Consider the following 20,296-nt stretch of genomic DNA (forward strand, 5'->3'; position numbering starts at 1 on the left):
TGCACTCTTTATGATCCTTACTGGAAATACTATCAGGCATCATTATTACATTTGATCAGTCGCACTGCTTTTCAGATAGTTCTTCTTCTCCTAGAAGAAATGGCAGACTCCACCTATTAGTATTAAAGACAGATTCTCTAATTCAAGTCACTAAAGACAAAGAATTGAGAACTGAGGTCTACTCATAAAATCAGATTTTCTAATGTACTTGAAATCAGCCACCTTTAATGTGTGCTTGGTTTTGTATGCACTAATACCTGTGTGCACATTTCTCACATCCCATGCCTTGGGTGCACAAGTAAAATATTCAGTGATAATGGCCACGCCCTTGAGCTGGCTGAGATGAAACTGTTACATGACTTTCAGTTTGAAAACATCCTTTCCTGATGTCAGGAGAATGTACACAACATCTAGTGTCCTGGTATAGAGGAACTCATTAAACCAAATGTTAGAAGCATGGCAATCTTTTTTTCAAAGTGTATTTCAAACTTCACATAAGAATATTTTTAGAGAATAAATAAGGAACAGCACAGTGTCATGATTAAATCTGTCTTCTGACTGCACAGTCTTCAGTCCATTTCCAGTACTGTATACCATATCCTCTGGAATTAGGACCTGTGACTTTCAAGGTCCACTTTTTCAGTTGTTGTGTTTTTTGTTGTTGTTGTTTTTATTTATTTAAGCTTTGAAAAATTTTATCTGCTTCCTTAGCACTTTTGAGAAGTCTGGGCTTGCGGAGATTAAACAAAATGAGAAGCTTTCTTCCCAGAGCTCAAGTTTGGCATTGGCTAACAACCCAAAATACATATTAGAACTATACAGGTGGAGGACATTTCCCACCACCTTATTCACATTCAATAAAACAGAATTACTTTCCTTGGTCAAAGTATTTTTATGCTCTGTAAATTTATAACATGTTATGCCATTTTGTGTTCACTTGTATCATGCCAGATTGTAGCATGATGCAAGGTAACCCAATTTAATATGACAAAGCACACAGGAAATTAAAAACAAGTTCAGGTCTAATCTATTTATACAATGAGTGTCCAATTAAAAATAGAAAAAGCAAATAGAAGCAGAGGGAATATCAAAGTATATGCAGCCTTTTTAAAAGAGGCAAACATCAGAGTTTGAAAAATATGCATTCACTAAAGGAAACCTGCATAAAAGAATTCCTTCTATCTTGAATTTCTCTCCAAAAAAATCTGTCTTTATAATGCATCTGAGTGGTGAATAAAACATTTCTCACTGAACTTGACTCCAGTTATAATAAAAAATTGCCAAAGAGCATAGATTTTAATGGAATACAATAATACTAAAAATGAAGCCTGCAACATCTGTTCTACTCTCATATTGTTGAAGAACATATTTCACAATTATATCAATAAAATTAAGATAACAGTAATTTATATGAATGTATGTGTCTTTTGTGCAGTGCCACATGCATAGTCAATGTTTTCCTAGCTTTTCAGTCCTCCGCAAGGGAGAAGTTTTTAATCATAGAATCATAGAATATCAGGGTTGGAAGGGACCTCAGGAGGTCATCTAGTCCAACCCCCTGCTCAAAGCAGGACCAATCCCCAATCAAATCATCCCAGCCAAGGCTTTGTCAAGCCTGACCTTAAAAACTTCCAAGGAAGGAGATTCTACCACCTCCCTAGGTAACGCATTCCAGTGTTTCACCACCCTCCTAGTGAAAAAGTTTTTCCTAATATCCAACCTAAACCTCCCCCACTGCAACTTGAGACCATTACTCCTTGTCCTGTCCTCTTCTACCACTGAGAATAGTCTAGAACCATCCTCTCTGGAACCACCTCTCAGGTAGTTGAAAGCAGCTATCAAATCCCCCCTCATTCTTCTCTTCTGCAGACTAAACAATCCCAGTTCCCTCAGCGTCTCCTCATAAGTCATGTGTTCCAGACCCCTAATCATTTTTGTTGCCCTTCGCTGGACTCTCTCCAGTTTATCCACGTCCTTCCTCTAGTGTGGGGCCCAAAACTGGACACAGTACTCCAGATGAGGCCTCACCAATGTCGAATAGAGGGGAATGATCACGTCCCTCGATCTGCTCGCTATGCCCCTACTTATACATCCCAAAATGCCATTGGCCTTCTTGGCAACAAGGGCACACTGCTGACTCATATCCAGCTTCTCGTCCACTGTAACCGCTAGGTCCTTTTCCGCAGAACTGCTGCCTAGCCATTCGGTCCCTAGTCTGTAGCTGTGCATTGGGTTCTTCCGTCCTAAGTGCAGGACCCTGCACTTATCCTTATTGAACCGCATCAGGTTTCTTTTGGCCCAATCCTCCAATTTGTCTAGGTCCCTCTGTATCCTATCCCTGCCCTCCAGCATATCTACCACTCCTCCCAGTTTAGTATCATCTGCAAATTTGCTGAGAGTGCAATCCACACCATCCTCCAGATCATTTATGAAGATATTGAACAAAACCGGCCCCAGGACCGACCCCTGGGGCACGCCACTTGACACCGGCTGCCAACTAGACATGGAGCCATTGATCACTACCCGTTGAGCCCGACAATCTAGCCAACTTTCTACCCACCTTATAGTGCATTCATCCAGCCCATACTTCTTTAACTTGCTGACAAGAATACTGTGGGAGACCATGTCAAAAGCTTTGCTAAAGTCAAGAAACAATACATCCACTGCTTTCCCTTCATCCACAGAATCAGTAATCTCATCATAGAAGGCTAATAGATTAGTCAGGCATGACCTACCCTTGGTGAATCCATGCTGACTGTTCCTGATCACTTTCCTCTCGTGTAAGTGCTTCAGGATTGATTCCTTGAGGACCTGCTCCATGATTTTTCCAGGGACTGAGGTGAGACTGACTGGCCTGTAGTTCCCAGGATCCTCCTTCTTCCCTTTTTTAAAGATTGGCACTACATTAGCCTTTTTCCAGTCATCCGGGACTTCCCCCGTTCGCCACGAGTTTTCTTCTAATGTAGTACATTTCCTACCATACAACTAATGGCAAAGAGGCCTGTTCATAAGTCCTTTTTTATCACTGAATGAATCATCTAAACAGGTTAAATAGAATTCTCTTTCAAAATAGTGGGGTTTATTTTGACAAAAAATTAGACTTCCCAGTGTGTGGTTTTTTTTAACTTCATATTATCATGTTTCCTGTTCTCTGCTTCTGGTTGAGTGTTTGTATAATGCTGCTGACTATATTTACTTTCTGCACAACAAATTCATTATTCTCTGACCCATGCCTCACTTCTGGATGTCTCTAGTTTACCATGTATTTGTTGAGAATTTATTAATTGAACAGGGCACAGTTATGATCTTCCATGGGGAAAAAGCTGACAATTCTGGCCTTGTAGTTATCGTTGCAGAACTAGCTCTGCTGGGCTTTGTCTGTGGTGCCTCACAAGTAGAAGTGAGACTATAAAAAGAACACACTAGCTAAAGCATTTATCAACTCATTTTAAAGTGATCACAATAAATTCCTATTCAGGACTGACTTAACCCATCACCAAGTCTGTCTCCTGAGCGTGGTGTTTTCAGTAATCAATTAAGATAATTAACATCCATTCATAGCCTGACTGAGCAATGTTAAGAATACTTCTTAGTTTTTTTTAAAAAATGTAACCACCAATATTGAACAAAAGAGAATTCTGAGCATGTTATTTCTTAAGTTATCAAGCATGAGCACAAACAACCCCCCGCCCCCACTTTAATAACATATTTCCCCACTGTAATTATCAGTGCAGGAGGTCTGTTTCCTGTACTTGGGACCATGAGCTTTGAAAGAGTAATTCTTTTTTTTTTTTTTGGGCCACTGGCTCTGGGGACTGTTTGACTAATGATTTCAAGATATGGTATAAACTTCCTTTGATGTGGCTCTTGTTTACAAGGAACTCCCTAGTATTAGACTAAAAAATGTGGCTACAAGACCCTTCACTAAAGCAGACATATAAGAAGTTGTTGAAGCAAAGAGAAACTTCTGTTTGAGAAAACAGAATCTGAAATAAAAAATGAAGTCTCTCAATTTGAGACATTCCCAGAAGATCTGAAGCTAGTTCAATATACTACCATACTCCTTCAATTGTCTGTCTCTTAATTTTGTGTTGGCTTAGTTTTGCAAAGCTCTAATGTCTGCAGCTTTCCATTGGTATTCACTTCATGAACTGGAGCTTGTACTATCCATAGTGCTCGGTATTATATCCTTTGTAGAGATTTGTTGTTTTGCTTCTTTTTCCTAACCCAGGCACCAGCTGTGAATATTGCCCTGCATCTGTGTAGAAAAACATATACAATATTACACATAAACTCTATAAAAAGAACATTATTAAGGTTGCAAAGTCAAGTAACCAAAAGCTTGGAAATGCCAGAATTTAAGGTTGCTTGTGCAATCTTAATTTGTCCCCTTTGTGCATATGCATTATGATGCACTCTTTAATAACATGATCACGTTTTTTTTTTGTCCCTCTCCTCCCCCCCCCCCCCCACACACACAGAGGACACCTGCCTTATTCAGTGCACAGAATGAACCATGCTCACTTAAGGAGCAGCTATTCAATATTTTGTTTTCTCATCAGTGTTCACTGTATGGCCCTGGGCCTTATTTACTGCACACAGTTCAAACCCTGCTCTGAAAACAGAATTATTAATGTCCTCTTGGGCTTTTTGAGGGTGTTGCTAACTGTAGAATCTGTGGGATTCAAAGATATTATGAATTTATTTTCATAATACCCCTGCTAGTTGATGGAGTATAATCCCAATAATACAGATGGGGAGTGAGCCACAGAGAGCGTAAGGTCAAAAGTGTTCACTAACTTTGTGTACCCAATTTGAGAGGTCAAGGACCTGATTTTTCAGAGTACTTAGCATTATATAACACTATATATGTTCAAAGCTTGGCTTCCATTGACTTCAGTTAAGGCTGTGAGGGTTCAACGCTTCTGTAAATCAGACCCCAGGATCTGAAGTCAGGTACTTGGCACTCCTGCTCTATCAAGAAGAGAGTATGTTGTCCTGTTAGTCCAGTTTGGTTGTGTGAGGAAGTATTATAATTGCTTTTTAATATTTTCTGGGTTCTTATGTTGTGTGTGTGCCTAGAGCAGTGTTTCCCAAACTTGGGATGCCGCTTGTTCAGGGAAAGCCCCTGGCAGGCCGAGCCGGTTTGTTTACCTGCCGAGTCCACAGGTTCGGCCGATCACGGCTCCCACTGCCCACAGTTCGCTGTGCCCGGCCAATGGGGGCTGCGGGAAGTGCTGCGGGCTGAGGGACGTACTGGCCGCTGCTTCCCGCAGCCCCCATTGGCCTAGGTATGTGATCATTTTTCAGATGGTTAAATACCTTTAAAAATCTGTCTCCTAGTAAATATAAATAAAAATCTGGAGCTCACGCTCTATCTATTTAAAAATATTGCTGTGGCTCTTAAACTTTATTTCTTATAAATATAATATGAAGGTTTCCATTAGTAACTGTAAAGCATTGGAAGATCTATTTTCCTGGATTGTTCTTCCCTTCCCATTAGCAAATTCAATTATTTTCCAGTATGTTTACAGAATAGCTTATCAGGCACATTTCATTCCAGGCCCATTGACCAGTCCTACCAGTCATTATTTTCAGTCATGAGGAATGGAATTTCTTTGTTTAAATTACGTATCAGTAGCATTTATTGTAATGAAGATATATCTTCAGCCATAGTTTCATAATTTTGAATAAGCATAAGCCAGATAGGCATAAAATGTCCCCTTAATATTTCTAAAAAAACCTATTAATTTTGGGGACAGTCTGAAAGTAGGATGGATAGATAAATAAATAAATGGGCCTTATAAAGGCTAATTCAGTATTATTTAGGACATAGTTTTTAAATATATTTACACAGTACAGTTGAGCAGAGAGCTCTGCAGCACACTGAAGACCAAACAGCTCTTTAGAAAATTTGTCTTGGCTTTAGGTTGTTACAATAATGTATTTCTTAGTTTTTCATACAAATTAAGCAGACTCTGGGCATTTTCCCCCCTTCAGGGAATGATGGTTTTCCTCTAGCTAGTGAGTCTCTCTCCTCATCTTTTCTACGGAATCACTCACTTGAATGCTTGTCTCAGAGGCTCCTATTTCTTTCCACACCATGAGTCCTAACAGGTTTTAAGGCTTGGGGTACTAATGCCTATGTGGCATCCTCCATGACTCACACATTTCTCTTAATTTCTTATACTTTTTGTTCACAACTTTGAGTATAGAATTCTCTAGGACAGAGCAATCCCTGGCCATATGGTCATTCTCTTCCCATGTATAACGGAACCAAGACATAGGTTAAAATTCATTTATTTTAGGGCAGTGTTTTCATTTGTATGCAGCTACTTTTGCCTGAAGCTTGCCCTTAGTGTCAGGAAACATGGGGGTGGATGTCCCTTTACCTTTGTATCAGAAAGCCTTTGCTAAAAATCCACAGTCTGTTTAGAAAGCTTTTCTTTTTTCTGGTAATAACTTGCTACAATAACTCCCCACTCTCCACTGAAGAGAGAATTCCCATAATGCCTCAGGAGTGGGGATCTAGGGTATCACTGCTGTGCTTTGTATATATTCATCCAGCACAGCTTACAATATCAAAAGTTTGAGTTGGAGAACATCTGTTAGATCTAAAGTGGGAAAACACTGCAAAAACTTTCTTTTAATATTTATTTTTGTATTGTCGAAAGTGTGGATGATATCTTAAATTGTAATCTCCGTGATTTACATGTCTGAGCCTGATCCAAAGCCACTTGAAGTCAATGGGAGTCTCTCCATTAACTTCTGTGGCCTTTGCATTAGGCCCTAAGTTATGATAAGATGTGGCAAACATAAGGCAAGGCAGGGAGAAGTGGGGAAAGACAGCTCCTTAGGAGTCAAGTGTCAACCCATTTAGAGCTTTGAAAATGAGGACCAGGAAGCTGAGTTGGACCTGCTACTAAATGGGGAGCCGTGAACTGCAAGGATTGTTTGTGTACTCTATTGTTCTCCTTCCTCTGCTTAGAAAGGCTAATAGACCTGATTTTTTTGAAAGATGTCAAGCACTCATAGTTCCCAGTGACATCAATGGGATCAGCAGGAGCGCAACATCTGTGAAAAATCAGAACACAAGTGACTTGCCTTGGATGTGCTGTGGTCAAGTGGACTAGGTTTAGGACAAAGAGTTCAGAATAACTGGATTTCATTAATGATTTATTGTGTGATCTTTGATAAGTCCCTTAACCTCTCAGCTTCAGTTTCCCCATTTGTTTCTAAAGTGCAAAGTATTATTTAGGCCAGGCATTGGAAGAAAGAGAAATAGAACTCAGGATGTTATGGTTGTCCCTGTCCTATACATAGCCTGTTAGGTTATGAAGCTTTTGTAGGGCACCACTACAGCACCTTGTCTCTGGTCCTGGCTGGATTTCTGCATTCCTACTTGTAAATTCACAATTCCTCTCCTGGTCAAAAGTATGCATGAAAGGTGTCTGTCTAATTTCCACATGCCTCACTGTAAAAATAACCTTCTTTCTGTTAACATCCCTCCCTTCCTCCCCCAAAAAATGAAACTGCAAAATTCGCACAAAACAAACCAACCAAAAAAGAGTGAAATTAAGGGAAACATATCCAATTTGCCCAGCCCTACCAATTTCTTAGTCATTATCTCTTCTATCTGGGAATTTTCTGTACTTGGGTCATATGTGTCACTGGTCAGCACTTCATTGTGGAGTCACCTGAGCAGGACTGCTTTTCTCTGCATTTTACTCCTTTCTACTTGGCCATTGGGTGGGCAGGTATAAGTCCTTACCCGATTCTTGTTTTTCACTTCCTGAAGGACTCAATACTTATTGTTTGGTGACAAGAATAAAAGGCTCCAGAGATTGTTTTGTTTCCTTATTAATCTTCCATGTTACAGTAGTGTTCTACCTATTGTCTTGTTCCTCCATACCTAGCCGAGTCTTTCCTGTGTTCTTCATATGATTTTTGTCATCTGTGTTTCTCCCAGTGAATGCTGTTCAAGATCCTGTAACTTTTTATCCAGAAAAAGAGTCAACTTATTCTTGATGTAAATGTAGCATTCATTGATCAGCTTCCATGGTGGATTACTCTCATTCTCTTGGCATCTGTTTATCCCAATTGTATCTTCAAGGGCTCTGTGATGGGATGGCCAGGTAGGCCAATTAACTCCACAGCTACACTTGGAGGACAAGCCAGGGAGCAGGGAACTAATCAGAAGCAGGTGCAGCTGTGCAGGAACAGGAGGGACCCGTATAAAGCCAGGTGGCTTGCAATAGACAGGGGCTGCTGGGAAAGGCTGCAGGAAGACAGACAGCAGTCACTCCCTCAGCAGAGGGAGGGGAGTGATAGGGGGAACCAGATCTGTTAGGAAGCAGTCCAGGGAAGGAGCAGTGAGGGCTGAGAGAGGAAAGCCCAGAACTGCTGAGCTGAACGTCACTGGACTGCAACCCAGAATAGAGGGCAGACCTGGGTTCCCTTACCAGCCCTTGAGGGAGTGGTACCATGAGGCAGTGAGAGAGAAGACTGCCTAGGACTGCTGGGGAAAAGGGACTTTGCTATGCTGGAACACTGAGTGACCTGGCTGAAAGGCTGAGTCATGAAGAGGATGCTGCGGTTCCTGGAACAAGAGAGGGGCTGCAGACCTCAGGGAAAGACAGCGATGGTGTACAAACTGCAGAAGGGCGGGGGGGACCCTCAAGCGCTAATCCCGCAGAGTGACTAGTAGAAGGACTACGTCATAGGTTCTTCTTGACTTATTGTGACTTTTCGATGCCCAGACACTTCAGTCACTTACAATGTCCTTGAAACCCCATTATTTGTTGCTTTATTATTCAATGAGTGATAGACCTTTTTACCAACATCAGCTCCACCCACCTCGTTTTAAGCCTATATAGAATTTTCAAACAAAAAAACTAGAGACCTCACTCCTTTGTTACTCTGTACTGTAAATCTGGAATGATTTAATACTGGATACCCATTCAGATGCTTGTACCTGCTGAGGAGATACCATTTCCTGCACTGAAAACATGTTCTGCAAAATGACTCCTCTAATTGTCTGTCTGATCTCCCAATTTATATACCCTTCTAGCAAAGAAAATTCTTGAGGAAAAGGCTATTATCCTAATAGGTGTGTTTGAGGCTCCTTACCTCATGGTCTATAACAGGGGTCTCCAAACTTTGAGACGAGGGCCATATTAGATTTTTTGAAGGGGCTTCACAGGCCGAAGCGACTGTGAAAGAAATTAAATATATGCAAAATCGTTTATTTAAAAAAAACAAACAAACCCACTACTCTACTCTGTGTCAGTGTTGCATTAAATTCTAAATCCGGTATAAAAGTTAATCGATGCAAGTACTGTGAAATCACACAAAATATTTGTCAATACATTAAAATAATTTCACATTATTCTTTTTATTTTATTTCTAAAAACTCACATTTGTATCCTACAAATACACATATTCAAAAATAAATAAATATTTTAGAATTAGTGAGAAGTATGGTACTGATGTTTTTCTGACAAAATTGCATATAACTGTGGTTCAAAGTTAGTGTTCCTTACCAAAATTGATTGTACCTGCTCGGCTGCAGCAGCAACTCTCCCCTAAGTTGTCTCCGCTTTTGGGGGGACACTGGCTCCCAGGGGCACTCACCCCGCCGCACAGCTCAGCTGAGCTACCCCCTCCCCTCCCCCTTGCGAGTTGCTGCCAGCAGCCACTCCCCCTGCCTGCTCCTTGTGCCTACTCAGCTGTTCGCTGCTTCTCCCCTGTTTGGTTGGAGGGCCGGACAAACAGAAGCCCTGGGCTAGATCCGGCCTGCGGGCCGTAGTTTGGAGACCCCTGGTCTATAATGTCCTACGACTCCCTTGTGCATGAGAAATGGAACAGTTCCCTATTCCTCCTAAGTGAGCAATTCATAATTCTCATGTTCACTTCTCTCTGGTCACTGGAAGCGCATAAACAGATCATTGTTCCCACCTTCATCCATTATTTGCCTAGCACTTATGACTGAGTTATCCTGTATGCAGCAAGTGTCATTCTCCACCTTCTTGTGTGTCAACTGTCTACCAGAAAACACTTTCCATTGCTATGGCCCCATTATTGAGCAGATGCAAAATCATTTCTCTAATGTGGTAGAACAAATTATTGCACAGGAGGGGGTTAATGAAATAGTCTGCCAAAGGAGTAACAATTGCGGGTTCAGAGTTCTGGTTATTAAGTTGAATAGAGGCGTGGTGTCCTAAATTATACCTTGTTAGAGGTAGGGAGCATCTGCATTGTTTCAGTAGAAACAGATGATGCTGACTTAAGGAAGCAATATTGTAACCCTGATATTTTTCAAGTGTGGCTGGTAATTTATTCTGGAGTGTTCAACATCAATGAAGCTGTAGCAATTCTAAAAAGTATACTTTGGGTAATATGAAGTCTTTTAAATGTTATACAGAGAAGTTCCTGTGATTAATTTACAGCTCTGGATATTTCATAGACACATTAGAAGCATCCAAAAATTCTGTGTTCTGCGTGTAAAGAATTGTCATTAGAACCAACCTTATAGCTGCTTTTCTGTAGTTTTGGTCAACACTGCTAATGCTGTCAGCACTCTAAATACTGAATTCAAATTACTTTCTAGGCTTCTTGTCATTACGGCTTCCTTAATTTCTATGGTTTGTTGGGAAAAACTTTTAAATGATGCAACAAATGAAGCCACTGTCTCCAAATTAAGAATTTACAAAACTACATCTTGCCTCAGATCACAGTATGGATTTGTAGTATCTCAACTTTCCATCTCTCACCTGTTATAGAATGTAAAGGGCCACAAGCAATTTAAAAATTACGGTTCTGCTTGATTTATTTTTTGCTACTAGCGTTACAAGTAACACCAAAAACTGAATGATTAGGAAAAGGATTTCCCTATTTTTTTCAGTTTGTTTGCCTTCAGCGTTTTAACACACTCTATATGGAGTCAGTTCCCCCTGTTTCACACAGCAATAGAGGATGATATTTAAAAGACACAAGAAAATGTGATTGTGTGATTTTTGCAATCTGGGAGAAGGACTGTGAAGCTGCTGTACAAAGTGAAGCTTCTAAGCATTTCTTTTAAGACTAGTTGCCTAGATACCTTTTGAGGATCTGGGCCTTTGTTGCAAGTTGACTGCGGTGCCAAAGGGCCACATTTTTAGAGGTACTTAGGTACCTAAAAATGTTTGTAGGCATCGATGTGCTTTCGAAAATAGCATTACAAATCTGTCTCTAAGGGTACATCTACACTGCATGCTTCTTCCAGCGGTATGTTGTGTGATATACAGGTTGTATTCCCCCAGCCCCCATTCAAGCAGAGGTATAAATAGCCATGGCTTAGGTGAGTAAAGATACAGCTGATGAATACACACACTCTACTTGCCTAACCCATTACTCCCTGTCTACCCTGCTATTTTTAGTGTTCCACTGCCTCCCTGCTGCTGGAGCCTTTCCTTCCTGCAGAGAAAGACCCTGATGGCAGGGAAAGGCTCTGGCAGAGGGAGGCAGTGTGGAAAGGCTCTGCCTCCCCCCTGCCAGAGCCTTTCACTGACACGTAGCTACACACCGCAATGTGCATGCAGCCTGCCTTTCGCTCTGGTGTGGAGCTACACTTATCTTGTGTATCCCCGCTAGTGATGTGTAGTGTAGATGTAGCCTTTGTGACTTATAAAATATGGGTTACAGCTTCCCAAATGTCGCACATAAAAAACCATTTCCACTTCACCATCCAACCAGCTCAGAGCTCCATCCTAAAATTAACCCTGGCTTTCTGATGCAGAACTTTTCAATTGCAGAATTACTCATAACTCCTTCAGTTCCTGCTGACTGGTTATTTTTACCTCCCTGACTCAAATTTGGCACCGCTGGGACTCGTTGGAGCTTGGGCAATAACAGGAAGATGATGCTGTCAGAAAGTAGCTGAACAGTCAGTCTCGTTGGATCAAACTGGAGAGGGGAACAACTATTTTCCCCAGGCAGGCAGGCATCTCTGCCTTCAGAAGCTGAAGAACAAAAACTTAACCAAGGCTTTGTCTTTGAGAGATGTTGGTGACCCTTCCCCCACTTTATCTATTAATGCCACACTCCCATAATATTGAGCTGTTTTAGCTGAGCTGTAACCACATACTTACCCTTCAAATTCTTGTAGGCTAGGCTATTAACAGCAACTAAGGAGAAGGGAACATTCCATACTGCACATGGGGATATAACTAGGATTAATCACATGAAACTGTGGGGGAAAAATAAGTCTGAATATCCAACGCTTCCTGATGGAGGGGAGGTTACATAGCTGAACATGTTCAAGCTCAAACTGAGACTTTGTGTCCTGTCATGAGCAGGGGGTTGGACTAGATGACCTCCTGAGGTGTCTTCCAATCCTAATCTTCTATGATTCTATGTGATTGGTAACTGTAAGCGGCATAAATTAGGTTAATGTAGGTGGGTAGCTTCATGTCTTTTTAAAGTGGTTGGGTTGCTAAGAAGTTGGAGTGGGGAGGTGGGTGTTCCCATCCACTCATGTACTGCAGCAGTAGCTCTTTCATTTGGGTATATATGCTATGTTAAATTCTGTTACACATGGTAAATTTATTTAAAGACTGTAAATTTATTTTGTACCTGATATTGTGGTTGGGCAAGTCACTATTATGGCTGCTGGGATGGTACTTCCAGGTGACATTCATGTATTATTTAAATAATGCATAAGTGGGCTCTGTCTCTCACTTTTTGTTTTCTGAGATTGAGGTTAATGACACCTCTGGACAGAGAAACCTGCCAACATAAAATGCTTGTAGTTGGCCAGGAACTACTTCAGCCATTTTTATAAGGGTGTGAATTGTTTCCTACTTTATGGTGTAAACCAGTGTCTGGTTCCTGGTAGTGAAACAGAAAAGAGTCCACAGATGCACCAAAGGGACTGAGGTCTCCTTATGGTTCAGTGGACTAGGGAGCACTCTATGGTCTGAAGAACAGCTTTGCCTATTCCTTTCTGCAAGAACGATGCCTTGATCTATATCTTACATTCAGGGGACAGAATGCAGCATCTGTGCCCTTCTTCTCAGCTGGGCTCCGAGCCTCCTCTTTGTGGCAACATTGGCATCAATATTTCATTTTTATTTTATTTTTCATTAGATCCTATTGCTGAAGCTTGGAAGACAAAGTATAATGGACTGAATAAGTCTGGAGAAATCACTTACTCAGGGTTTCAGTGGATTTCTCCTGTGCAGAAGCTAGGCAGAAGTTTTTGCCAAATTTGGTTCGAACATCGTATGAAAGCATTTTACAAAAGCTTGGCGATTCAGAATGCTAGATAATCTTGAAAGATGGATAATCTTCACTGTCCTATTAAAATCTGTACTACTGTAACATTAACCTGTAACACACATTTTGCTGCTCCTTTTACTCAGAGTTTTATTTGAAGGTATTTGAGATGTTTCCTATACTTGGAGTAGGGTAATAGGATAATAATACTGATTAATGCAATCAGTAAAAATCTAGGGTGAAATCGTGGGTCCTTTGAATTCAATGATAACTCCCTTTGATTTCAGTGAAGGCAGGATTTCATGTCAAGATTTTAATAGTACACTTTTCATATTTGAGCCTTCCATGACAACTCTGAATTTGATGAATGCATGAAACTGTTGGAAGAATTTGTTACTGTGAATATAATTATTTAGGCTTAGTGAGATAAATTGTGGAGCAAACATTGTCTATGACACAGTTCAAGCCAACTGCACTTCCATTTTTCTTCCATAGTCTAGCAAGGGCATCGACCCTAAGCTTAAAGCCATTCTCTCTCTCATGTGTGGATACACGTGTGTGTCCCTTCTAACCATGGTATTTCCAAGCTGAACAGTTCCCTGCCTAAACTATGATATCTCCAGAAAAAGACCAGTCTACTTAAGCAGACTTCCTTTGTGTTCTCTTCAGAGTTGGTTAACAGTGTAATGACCATACTGAATCACACAGCTCTTTCTAAGCAAGCTCATTTTATTCTTAAGGTAAAAGCAGCATGTAGAGAACATCTTTAAAATAATAAAAGAACCTACATGCATGCTAATAAGCATACCAGATATCACCTTAACTGCAACATGGCTTCTGGCAAGTGAGCAGTTCTTCAAACCCTGCCCAGGGGTATTTCTGTGGTTTCAAGTTCATAAAACCCTTTGCTCAAAGCAAGAACCCCCTTGAATCTGTGAGTGAGTCCTTTATCCAGTTTGAAGTCTCTGAAGAAACCATGGATAGGTAATCAGTCAGATAATGGTCCCCTCCCCAGGAAGAAGCCTCAAATTGCTGAGTTCTTGTCTAACCAGAGGGGTTACATTGGCATGCCCCCTCCTTCTAAAGATTTCTTGGGAAACCCACTTAATTTTAAAAGTTCACAGTGTTTTAAAAAGTCCTTTGACATTCCCAACATTTCCCAAAGATTACATCAGCCATGTCTCTTACAGAGGTTACATTTAATTCCACAATAACACACAAACAATTGCATTGTTAATATGATCGATCCCAAAGGTATTAAATTTAATTCAGTGAGGTTTAACTTAATTCGGTAAGGTTTATCCAGGAGATTTCCCTATTGGTCACAGTCTGTTCCTTCCACGGTTTCACCAGCTGGTTTGGCTTCCATCATTGTATTGAGCTTGGGGCCCAATTGCATTTTATTCTTTTTGAAGAATCCCCTCTGAGCTAGCTGACCCCTGAATTGAACAAGGCCACAGAGGGAAAGTGACGTGCCAGTTAAAGCCAGATGAAGTGGAAGAGCTATAGAAAGAGGTCCTGAAATCATGCAACTTCTTAACCAGGCTTTGAAGCTCATCATCTTTTAAGGTCAAAAAGCAACAAATACTTGCAGATGGGGAAGATTTTTGTGTGCATTATTTGCTACCAGAATATTTAATATATATGATACTTATTCCAGTTCTTCATTATTCCCTGAGACCTTTAAAAATCACAATTGCCAGTAATAAAGACACTGTATCAAGACATCCCCAAGGGTAAGCTGAATAAAAATTCTCTGGAGCCTGTTTGAAGGTGTTAACCTAATCACTAGTATGCCTGTCAAACCTCAAGGAAAGTGATAAGTAAATCAGTAATTCCATGAAATATGGACTCTTACTTATCAGACTTGACCTTTCTCCCTGCTCTTTAACCTTTCTGCACTTCAAGTCTCAAAAAATGGCTGTGTACTAAGATTAATGTAAAGCTGACTGCTACTTGGTAAACTGGTGCTGTACACAGTGCTGAAGTGTATTATTTCACCTCTGGAGGGTCTGCTTGGAAGCAGGACAGTTGGAAAACTAACATAATGCAGCTGCGTTCTTTTATAAATTGTGAATTTGGTTGTCCTGTTGTGAAAGAAATAGCTTATATGCGGATACAGACCTTATGTAAGAGTTTAAAAAAGTGTTTTATGTGGGTTTCACCTTGATGGGTTTTACAGTAACTTTTCTCTATCAAGGATGGATATTCCCAAATATGAGTGTTTTGCTTATAGTCTAGTTCCAAAATAAAATGATCACTGCAAATTGTCTCTTACACAAGAAGAATGATGACATTGATCATAAATTGTTAAACTTATTCTTAATGTTCTGATGGGTGAATGCTGAGTGACTGGTGATTAAAAAAGAACCCTAGCAATTAGCTATTTTTGTAAGATTTTTCTGTAGAACTTTCTGTAAACTGATGACCTAATGTCATATCAAGACCTTTTCACCCAGATAAGACCATGCCAGAATGCTAAAATCTTTTTAGGGATTATCGACTTAATCTCTATGGTATGTAAAACACTGAATATTTTAAGTATTGCTGATTTAAATGGAACTTTTACAAAACTGATGCTAGCTGAGAATGACCTAATTTGAACCTGATTGGACTAAGCTGATTGGCTTTAAACTAGGCATCACACCTGATTTGTCCAAAGGTCTTAGAGAAAGAGGCACTGGAAGGTAGAGTAAGTAAAATTTCCAAACCATAAACTCTGGTAAACAAGAGTTGTTAAGAGCCTGCTTATCAAGTATGTTCTGTTAAAGTCTATTATAGTATCTGTGGTTGTGGGAGGCAAAAGAAAGTATTAGACACTTTCTAATAGAATAGAATCCTACACAGGAAGCTTTATAATTGTTTTTAAGGTTTTGGTTCAAACACTGGGTACCTTGGTTTCAGTATTACCCAGCTCCAAGTTATAGGCTGGATTGAATTTTGTTAAAATACTCGAGTTGGGATTTCTAATCAGACACTTTCTTAGAATCCTCTTTCGAATTTGTAAGGATAGTTTATTTTTAGTATTCATTTGATTTAACTCATTTCGTGACTTAATTCCAATTTAATACCAAGTGTAACTTATAGATTTAACCTTGATTTCATAGTTGTACTGCTTTATTCTTAGTTTAGTTTAATGTTAGTGACCTTTTTAAAAAAAATATTTGTTGGTTGTGTGACTTCTATAAAAAGATACCAACTCACATTTCTTTCAATAAGGACTGTGAGCCCAGTTGTGGATACCAGTTAGTCAACTTAAAAGACTCACCAGCTTCCACTAATTATCATCCATAGATTCTTAAATCCATGAACAATTTACTTCTCACCGTTAAATTAGTTACTGATAAGTGATCAAAAGGATGATTAAATTTAAAGAGTCTTTTGGGGATTAAAAAAACTGCAATCCTTAGGGATGTGGCAGCTGAACTTGTGCAAAAATCAATACATTTATTACACTATGGTCAGTGATAGTAAAAATTCAGAAAAATATGCACTAAATAGTTGCATATAGTTAAATCAGAAAAATATAAACTAATTTCTGAATGAGAATATTCTAGCATGTAAAATTTAAAATGCAAAAATTCTATCTGGTCAATAAACTGATTTTTGTGATGTAATCATTTAAAGACTAATGGATAACATATACATGTGGGGGAATGGTCATGGATCTTTGCATGAAAAGATCTGGGATCAAAGCCCTGGTTTAGTCAATGATCCTTTGTATGACCTACAGTGGCTATGATTCTGCAAGCACACATGTTTAACATTATGCTTGGGAATAGTTCCTTTCACTTCAGTGTATGTGTAAAGTTAAGAATGTGCACATGTGTTTGGCGAACTGGGGCCTACATGTGCAATAAATGATCAGTGAATAGCTTGGACAGTAAATATGCTGTTAGCCAGTACACACTCTAGGTTCTGTTTGGTTGGGGACATGGCACAACAAATTGTGTCTGGATATGGACATATGAAGTATTTCTTTAATGTTAATTAGTTCAGAAGTTGATTCAGAAGTTAGGATGCTTATCCAGTCCTTAGTGGGGGAGGGGGTCTATAATTCTCATAGAAGCAGGACTTCTCCCATGATTTCTGGCATTTCCAGCAGAGCCAGACATACTGTGAGAATCTTTCCATTGACACTGCCACTCCCACACACAGCCTGCAAGCACAGAAGCAAAAATTAAGAAAATAATTTGGGGCTTTGGGCTGGTTGTGGATTTTTCAAGTAGTTTTGAAACTTGTAGTTTACATTTCGATTGACAGTTGAAGTTGGTTCCTTTATTCCTTAAAGTTGCTAAGGCCTGCTCTTGGGCATGTGTTGTGTGGGGCTGAGACCATAGAAGCAATTTGTCTTTTTCACGTTATTTTTATCTCTACCTTTCTCTTTTTCTTCCTCTCACTATTGCTCTCCAACATATGGAGAATCCTCACTGGCACTTGGGCAAACTCTTTATTTTGGGGTCCATTCCTTCTATCATTCTGCCTTGAATAGGCTCTTGTCTTACTGGAGCCCTTTGATTATTTCCTCCCCCATGCCCCCATTGAAACCGTTATCTTATTTATGAGTGCTTCCTTTGCATAGTCTGTGGATGAAGCATCCATGTCATTGTGGATATCTGTGTCAAATGCTTCTCTGTCCTCACTCCAGTCATCTTTTGGAACCCATGTCTCTACATTTCTCAGTCAGCTTGTCCTGCCTTTTGTGGGCTAATGATCAAATACTTTCATCACAGAATTTAGCTGTTCAGTTAAAATGGTAGTTCATAAAGTACAGAATCTCTGATCTCATCCCCAAAAGCCATATGGAAAGGACAAGGCCACTTTCCCCTTATATAATTCAATTATTGGAGTGTGGCTTTGTATGGGACAGTATATTTTATAATATGAAAACCCTCCTGTGCTTTGACCTCGTCCTTTTTGAAATGGGACTAGATCAAAGCATATTCATGAATTGTTAATGTGCATCAGCAAGGTCTATATGGACAGTTAGTCTGTGGCAGGATAGTGCAGGGTATATTCATACCCTAGTTTGCTTTGTGTAGACAAGCCTTGAGTGTGAGTGTGTGTGTAATATAGATGGATATAATCTGTCTATGAAAGCAATGTCATGAAATTCCATGAATTAGAGGAGTGGAAAGTCTGGTTTTCTCCCAGCCAATGAAGAGAGATCCATAGGTGAAGTTTGAAAACAGCCATTTTTCAAACCTTCTATATTAGGTGTACTTTCCCTGTGCACACAACTGTTCTTTTTGTTCCCTGAAAATGCCGAGAGGCCCAGAGACAGATTTAGATATTTAATTCATTTTCATTATTGGTAAGTTTCATTCTGCAAGCAATAAAAATAAACTCTGCTATTTGTGGTACAGTTCATTACCATTTATCAGTAGCTTTCAATATATGCAGTGCACCTTGAAGTTTGTAGTGGCACGTTTTGAAACATTCAGGATTGTTGAAGTGTTGGTCCCTAGCAGTTTTTCTTTTATCTTGTGATTTTAAAATGTAGTTCCATGTTCTGTACGTACTCAGAAAATTTAAGGATGGAAGGGAGCACTGTGATCATTGAGTTTTGACTTTCTGCATAACATAGGCCATAGAATCTCATAAAGCGATGCCCATAGCTTCTGGTTGAACTACAACATATGTTTTACAAAGATAACATGATTTAAGATTTCAAGTAATGGTGAATCAAGCACACTTTTAGGTAAACAGTTCTAATAATTAACTACCCTCAGTGTTAAAGGTCAGAAGGGACCACTATGATCATCCGCTTGTAGCTCCCAGTGGCCGTAGTTCACTGTTCCCGGCCAATGGGAGCTGCAGGAAGTCGTGGCCCGTTGGGGAATGGCGAACTGTGGCCACTGGGAGCTGCAAGCGGCTGTACCTGCGGACGCTCAGGTAAACAAAGCATCTCACGGCCCGCCAGGGGCTTACCCTGAACAAGCTGTGAACCAAGTTTGGGAACCCCTGGACTAGAGTAATCAGAAAGGGTCTACATTTGATTGGAGCACAAGAAAAGATCAAAAGAATAGTCAATTAGAACAGGTCAAAAATTGTATAAAAGACAGAGGCGGTAGGCAGGAGTTAAGAAACTAGGGGCAGGAGATAAGTTAAGAGCAGGATGAGTCAGGAGAAGTGAGAAGAAGCAACCACAGGGGCTGGGACAGAGCAGAAAAGGACCCTGGCAGAACAGAGGGAAAGAAGACTACGGAGAGTAAGCATGCTAGCTATAGTGTAAAATATAGATATAAATAGGATTAATGAATGTGTGTCTGTATGTTTGGGTGAATAAAAATGTGTGTTGGTCCTGTTAATGTTACATTATTTCATATGTACGTAGTTTAAGATTGCTGTCAGTGACAGCAGGCGACTGATCACCGAAAGCAGAATACAGCCATTTAGTATTGCTCCAACTATATGTTTACGGTTCGGATACTTTTAGCTTGTATCTAAGGATTGTGCTAAGGGATTTATGTTTAGATGTCTTGAATCAGGGAATATTGGTTACATTAAATAAAGAAAGTACTTTGTTTAGGAAGAACACTGCCTGGTTTCCAATCAATTATATTGGGAGGCTGTATCTGTGTCCTTTCAAGGGTAGCAGGTCTAATAGGACGTTTTTCCTGAGAGTGTTTTCTGCAAAATCCTGGCAATTCGTCTAGGGCGGGACCCCTTTCACCTTGCAAAAATGGATAAATGAGTCTACTGAAGAGAGCCTCTGGTAAACCCAGGAAGGGGACATAGGTGAGCTATTCTGGGAGTACCCTGGGTCTGTTTTTGGAGGTAACTCTGGCTGGCGTTAGTTATTTCAAGATTAGGTCCTGTGGAAGCAAAATGCTGAACATGTGCTTAACTTTAACCACTCCAGTGAGACTATTCACAAACTTAAAGTTAAGCACCCACTTAAGTACTTTGCTGGTCACATTGCTTTAGTCACACCCCAATGCACATTTATCCAGTGCCATCTCCTCTTGCTCTTGAGCCCAATACTTTCTAATTTGTATCTGTTTATTTTAGACAATAACGGCAGGAACCTCTTTCTCTG

The 20,296-nt window shown here is 40.1% G+C and overlaps 1 long non-coding RNA gene across 2 annotated transcripts in view; it reads left to right on the forward strand.

Moving 5' to 3' along the window:
* The first annotated feature begins 19,356 nt into the window (after window positions 1-19,356).
* The window catches only part of LOC119567137, a 106,832-nt gene continuing 105,892 nt past the window's right edge, over window positions 19,357-20,296 (forward strand). For both annotated transcript variants that reach the window (XR_006283953.1, XR_005226919.2), the window contains exon 1: window positions 19,357-19,465. This is a non-coding gene — a long non-coding RNA (uncharacterized LOC119567137). The remainder of the gene's footprint in view (window positions 19,466-20,296) is intronic.

This window comes from Chelonia mydas, chromosome 9 (genome assembly GCF_015237465.2).
Source record: "Chelonia mydas isolate rCheMyd1 chromosome 9, rCheMyd1.pri.v2, whole genome shotgun sequence".
Lineage (NCBI taxonomy): Eukaryota > Metazoa > Chordata > Testudines > Cheloniidae > Chelonia > Chelonia mydas.